Here is a 6,517-nt window from a genome sequence, read left to right as displayed (position 1 = left end):
CCCGCGCCCGCTCCGTTCTACCTGATTCCCGTTCACAAAAAGTGAATTTGGGATCCCAGTCCCATTGCCATAAAGCAATTTGGATCTCAATTTCCAGCACCTCAATGCTACTAGTGTCTATGGGAGGTACAGGCATTTCAGAAGCAGAGATGGGAATGGGAAAATTTGTGAGAACCGGAGGGTTTGGTTCACTGGAGAGAAGCGAGGATTTACATTCCTTATTTTTCTCCAGAGCTGTCCGTATCACTTCCACCGCCCTCTTTTCTGCCTGACACATTAACAATTCGTTATCAACCACTCTCCAAAGTTTACTCATTTTCTTGCCCGGTTTATCCTCATCTAACACTAATTCCCACAACTTATCCCTATATCTTCTCCATTCTGAAAGTTTAGGAACACTATGGGGGTTAACGAAAAAGCCGTAAGACTCAGCATGATGCAATAGCGAAGGGAGATCCTTATCTAAGTCAATCCCCCTAATCTGCCTTTTTATAAGAGAAGCACTAAATAAATCATATGCTGCTTGCCTTTCCATGATTACGTCGGTACCGTTGCTGGCTCCTTCAGGCTTCGGCAGCACGTATCGGCTGAGCCCGCTTCTACGGTCACTCAGGGCGCGGAGAAGAGCGTTTTGCCTCTTCTCTTTATTTTCGCCGTCCTTCCAGCCGCAGGACCCGAACTCCAACGCAGCACCTCTCTCGCCTTAGGCTCGGATCAGGTCCCAGCTTTCGGGCGCCAGTTGTTAGAGGGAAAATGCCGCGGGAGACAAGACTCATGATATCATGATCATCAAGTCTCAGTTTATTGTGACAGATTACACAGTTTATATATGTTTGTTAATTAGCTCATACATATTGCAAAAACCAAGCTCATGATTGGTTGCTATGTGACTTGTACTATTATCTTAAAACTATCTTTGTGAAAGATACATGCCTGTCTAGCTGGCCTTGCAGTTAGAACAGCTTAGTACTCCTTTGTTCTTCTCTATCTACTTCTACATACCAAGCAGTTTCAATATCCTGCTTTCTGCACATCATCTATTCTTCAGGGCCATGCGAACTTTGCAGCAGTCACGTAGCCCTCCCTATTTGCATTAATTTTACAGTATCATGTCCCTTGTCGTTCAACCATTCCTCTGTCAGGCTCTCTTCAAATCCCAAATGCTAACAGAACTAAAAACAATGCAACTAGAAAGTAAAAGATGTCTTTTAAAAGAGACACTGCCGACCCAGAAAGATCCTAGTCTTTGAACAGAGTTTTAAACCAATCCTCATTTTCTTGCTTCATACTCCCAGTGAGGCTTCTCATTTTCTGAATGGACGAGTGGACACTCTGACTTTTAGATGACAGATCAAAACAACACAACCCATATAATTCTTTACATCCATGACCATGTGCCAACAGCAGGAAATCAATAGCTGTCCTATTTTGGAGGGTAGCCTTCCTGGTTATTTCCTCATCTTCTAGGAGGTCACTCAGGGCTGCTGATGTTAAATTTGCCTGCTTTGTCACCCAGCATTCTAGATTGCCTAATTCACTCAATGCTTTGGCTGCCGCAACCCATGGTAAAAACACAGAGACGGCAACTCTTTTGGATTTTGCCCAATGGTAAATTCCTGCATCACAATGTTCATCAAATTGACTTGCACTCCGCTTAGTAATCTTTTTCTCACCTTTTGCTTGCCCAATTGGAATTTGGGTCAGGTTGGGGGAAGCAAGGGTCAGATGCCCAAAAGTGCATGGACCTCCAATAAGACAAGAGGGGATTCCTGGGTATGCTCTGTCCCCACAGATAAGAAACATTCCCTTGTCCAGCTTGCGTGGACGGAAATCAGTGGTGGATGTAAATTTCAGCTTATAGACAGCTGTGCACCATTGACCTGCTCTGAATTCTACCTTGTCCTGTTTGACATGCTCATATAATTTTACTTCTTTGGTTGGGGAAAAATCAAATTGAATGCAGAATTCAGCTTTTGCAGAGCCTAGGAGTTTTAATTCCTGGGGCTCTCCCTCAGCAGTGGGCAAATGTGAGACCCATCCTTGCCACAAAATGAGGGGATTTCGCACTGGTGCTTTAACTTGTCCTGCACCTTTAGGTATTTTATTTTCGTTCACCTGCTTTTGCAAATGGACCAGATCAATTGGGAACTCATCCTCCTTACTTGGCACCCCTATTAAACATGTGGACATTGGATTTTCTGCTGAGGCAGTGGACAAACACATAAGATCTTGTTGCAAGGCTTGGGCTAGCGTGACCCACACATTTTTCTTGGGCTGTGGAACAATCCATGCATCCACCATGGAAGGGTAGATGACCATTCCCTGGAACTAAACGATGAGCAGGAATGTGGAAATTGACATTCTGCTAGTCTGAAAGAAAGATAAAATCATATAACAAAGTAAACTAACTCTGAAAAAGATACAATTTGCTCTGCCAGTATAAAGGAAAAATATTCCCCCCCCTCCCACTTTCCCCCCTTGTTGAGGAGGCCCTTCAGACCCTGGAGTCCTCGGGGTTGCTGCTGCTGTAGCAACCACCCTTTCCCGTGGTTTTATCACTGAGTCCTCTGTCCTCAGCACAGCTTTCCTGGTGCACTCCTCGATGAGCTGATCGAGTGTGGGGGGAGGCAATGATGGAAGAGCCAGGATGACTCGCTGACAGACTTCATTTGCATTTGTGGTGACAAGTTCTAATATAAGCTGGTCTTGGAACTCTGGATTTTGCACCCTTTTTTCCACAGAGGCTCGCACTCGATCCACAAAATCCAGGAATGGTTCTGCAACAGACTGCTTCAAAGCACTATAAGAAACAACAGGTTCTTTAGAAGGCATGTTAAAAAATGCACGTTCTGCTGCATCCCTGGACAGGTCCAACACTGCCCTGGGAATGCCTGCTGCTTGCTTTTCAGCTTGGCTCCAATCACCCTCACCCACTAGATGTTCTAAAGTGATTTCCTCATCCTCTGTATCTGTGGAATGACTTGGATTTTGCAGAATCTCTGGGAGGAGATGTCCTGCAAGCCTTCTCCAGGTTCTTTCCCACAATCTAAACTCAGACTGAGGGAGCAAGCAACTGAAAAGATGTTTCAAGTCAGCAGGGACATATGTTTTAGAGCTTAGAGTAGCTTTTAAAATGCTCTTAAAAAAATCACTTCTTTCCCCAAACTCACGCTTTGTTTTGCAAAGTTCCCTAATACTATCATACGAAAGGGGCTCCCATTTGGCGTTCTGTCCCCTGGCATTATAGATCACAGGGGTCAGGAACGCACGGTCGGTGTCTCTGACCAGTTCCCGGTTCCCCGCGCTGACAGTGTCGGTGCTGCCGTTGCCAGAGAGACCGGGAGAGGGAGAGGGAGGCGGGCCGGCTTGTGTGGGAGTGGCCGCAGCCGGCGGGGCCGTGTGGAGCGGGGCAGGGGGCAGGGGGTGGTGATGCAACTGCGAGGGGAGGAGCTGAGGGCTGAACCGGGGGCTGGAATGTGGGCTGGAATGTGGGCTGAACCATGGGCTGAACCGGGGGCTGGATCGCCGCAAGGGAGGAGGGGTTGGGATCGGGGACGGGCGAAGGAAGGGGTATGTGGGCTGGCACAGGGAGCACCGGGAGCACCGCGTGGCCGCCTCCATGTTTTGGTGGCTGCACGAGGGGGATGGGGGGTGCAAAGCATGGATTTTCAGCTGCGGGAGCGAAAGCAGGAGGCGGAGAAGGGTTAGAAACTAAATCTACATCTGCACGGTTAGTTTTTTCACCGCAGGGGGCGCGGGGAGACACAGGGGACGCAACAGGGCGCTTTTCTGCTCCCCGGGCGCACTGAGTGTCTGCACTCTCTTTCACAACATTGTAAATGAACAAAAACATTCTCATAAAACCTTCTTTCACTGAGGGATCTCCTGCCTTTGTCCTTTCAATCAGCACTGCACCCACACTCTTCCAAAATCGTCTTCTCTCACTACTTGCTCTGTTACCTCGGGAAAACTTACTGATAACCATCTGACAAACTCTTTCACAAGGCTCTTAGGAAATTTGACACCTGCACTCTGCAGGGGCTCCTGAACTTGCTTATAAATCTCTTTCTGCTGTGTAGTCAGCGTAACACCCATCGCTACCTTCACAGCAAATCTCAACCAATTACTGCAGCAAACCCCAAGTTCTAAAGCTACGACGGAGACTCCCGTCACACCTGCGCGCTGGCGTGTCCCCCCTCGGGCACAAGAGAGCCGATGTCTCCTGGCCGGGCCCCTGCCCCCCAGTACCGAGACTCACCCACTGCCGTCCTTTAGACACCGCTGCAGCAACGATTCCCGACTCCGCGGGCGGTTTTCCAGGTGTTGGGAGGTGCCGTCCGACCCGTGGAGACCGCGCCAGACAGAAATCGGCGTCTGTCTCCACGGCAACAGTCCCGCCGGGCTGTGTGGAGAGGCAAATGCCCCACCACCAGCGTGATCCAAGAGCTTCTCCCCGCGGAACTGACAGCCTGCGTGGCGGCTTATTCGCACCGCTCTCCGCTCTGTTGCTCGCGGTGACACTGCAAAGCATCTGGAAAAGCTCCTAGCCAGTGGGCTGTCCACGACGGCTGGGGCCTCGCTCGCTCAGACCAATGCAAAGCCCAACGTTGGTGCGCCGCTTGTTGCTTCTCTTTGGACTGCCACTTGTTGCTTTCGGGGGTTCCTTGCTGCTGTCCCCCGTCCCTCCCCGGCCCCCCGGGACCCTCCGGCTAGCTGTCCCCTCTTGGGGCCGGGGTTTGCCGTGGTTCCGCTGCCCTGGGCTTACCGAGCAGCGGCTGGGTTAGCACGGTCCGAGCAGCAGCGTTGCCTCAGTCGCCGCTAGGATTCGAGATAAAGAGACCAAGAGAGACCAATGGTATGCTTGTCCAGAGAGGTTGTATTGCCTGAAGCATTGCAGGGACCAAAGGCCCCGGGCTATTGCCCAGATACAGTTTTATACAGCAAAATTAAGAGATACGGTCTAAACAATAGAGACAGTGTTCAGCTAAGGCACATCAGAACCACCCCAGGGGCCAGGTCCAATGGGAACTGCTCAGGGGTGGGGAGAAGGGGGTTTACAGAGGAATGCTGAAGCGGGACTTTCCCGAAACAGTGGAGCATACATAAATGTATCTTTTCCCTCAGTTTACCATTCCCAAGGCCTTTCTAAAACAATGGGGCATACATGAATGTATCCTTTTCCTCAGTTTACCGTTCCTAAGGCCTTTCTTAAACCTTCCTCCACGCTACCATGCCAGCATGATAGCTACAGTAGTGAACTTGGTAGAACAACTTGTAAAGTAAGAGGGGCAAGCAGTAGTCCATTTGAAGTACCCATAATTAAACAAGTAATAGTAAGAGGAAATTCAAGGGTAGGATGTGTTGATTTACTATTTATGCCTAATTTGAAGTGTAATTTACTCAGCCGTGATTTACAAATAAAGTTCTTTAGTTCCAAAAGAAGGGAAGATGGTAGCAACAATTATGAGATTAAATACCAAAGATGAGAAAGAAATAGATTCCCAGGTATGGGCAGAAGAAGGTGGTCGATGCTTATTAGATATACCGCCGATAAAGATAAAAATGAAACCCGAAATTACAACCATTCGAGTCCGTCAATACCCCATCTCAGCTGAAGGAAAACAGGGGTTAACTCCCATAATAAAAGGATTGATTCAAGATGGGACATTAGAGCCATGTATGTCACCCCATAATAGACCAATTTTACCAGTTAAAAAGTCATGTGGAACGTACCGATTAGTACAGGATCTAAGAGAAGTCAATAAGCAAACTGTAGCCAGATATCCAGTAGTGCCTGACCCTTACACACTGTTGAATAAAATACCACCAGAACATTCCTGGTTTAGTGTGATAGAACTTAAAGATGTGTTTTGGGCATGCCCATTAGCAGAGGAGAGTAGGGGGTGGTTTGCTTTTGAATGGTATGATGAGAACACAGGGAGAAAACAATTATATCAATGGACGCGATTGCCCCAAGGGTTTACTGAATCACCAAATCTGTTTGACAAGCATTGGAAGAATTATTAGAGCAATTTGAGTCAAAACAGAATACCCAGATTTTACAATATGTGGATGATCTATTCATTTTGGGGGAGCAAAAGGAAATAGTACGAGAACCTACCATAGAACTTTTAAATTTTCTGGGAAAAAAGGGCTTAAAAGTGTCAAGAGGAAAGCTCAAATTTGTAGAGCAAGAAGTAAAATATTTAGGACATCTAATTGGGAAAGGTTATAAGAAATTGGCAATGAGTAGAATTGAGGGAATCCTATCCTTGCCCTCCCCAAAAAAGAAAAGGGATGTAAGACAATTATTTGGCTTAGTTGGATACTGTAAATCCTGGATAGATGGACACACCAAGTTAGTTAAATTCTTATATGATAAATTGGTTGAGACCCAGACTTTTGAATGGACTGAAGAAGATGAAGGGAAATTAACAGAGTTAAAGGAAAGACTGATGAAAGCTCCAGGTTTAAGTTTGCCCAATTTGGAAAAACCTTTTGAACAGTTTGTAAATGT

The 6,517-nt window shown here is 47.3% G+C and overlaps 1 long non-coding RNA gene across 1 annotated transcript; it reads right to left on the bottom strand.

Moving 5' to 3' along the window:
• Positions 1–772: 772 nt before the first annotated feature.
• On the bottom strand, positions 773–4,819 carry LOC146767631 (uncharacterized). Its single transcript, XR_014954871.1, has 2 exons — positions 4,259–4,819; positions 773–2,800 (listed from the first exon to the last, which is right to left on the bottom strand). It is a non-coding gene; the product is annotated as an uncharacterized LOC146767631 (long non-coding RNA).
• Positions 4,820–6,517: the final 1,698 nt, after the last annotated feature.

Source organism: Lonchura striata, chromosome 4, assembly GCF_050655825.1.
Source record: "Lonchura striata isolate lonStrDom1 chromosome 4, ASM5065582v1, whole genome shotgun sequence".
In the NCBI taxonomy this organism is placed as follows: Eukaryota; Metazoa; Chordata; class Aves; order Passeriformes; family Estrildidae; genus Lonchura; species Lonchura striata.
The sequence above is the reverse complement of the archived record's forward strand: the minus strand, read 5'-3'. Positions and strand labels throughout refer to the sequence as shown.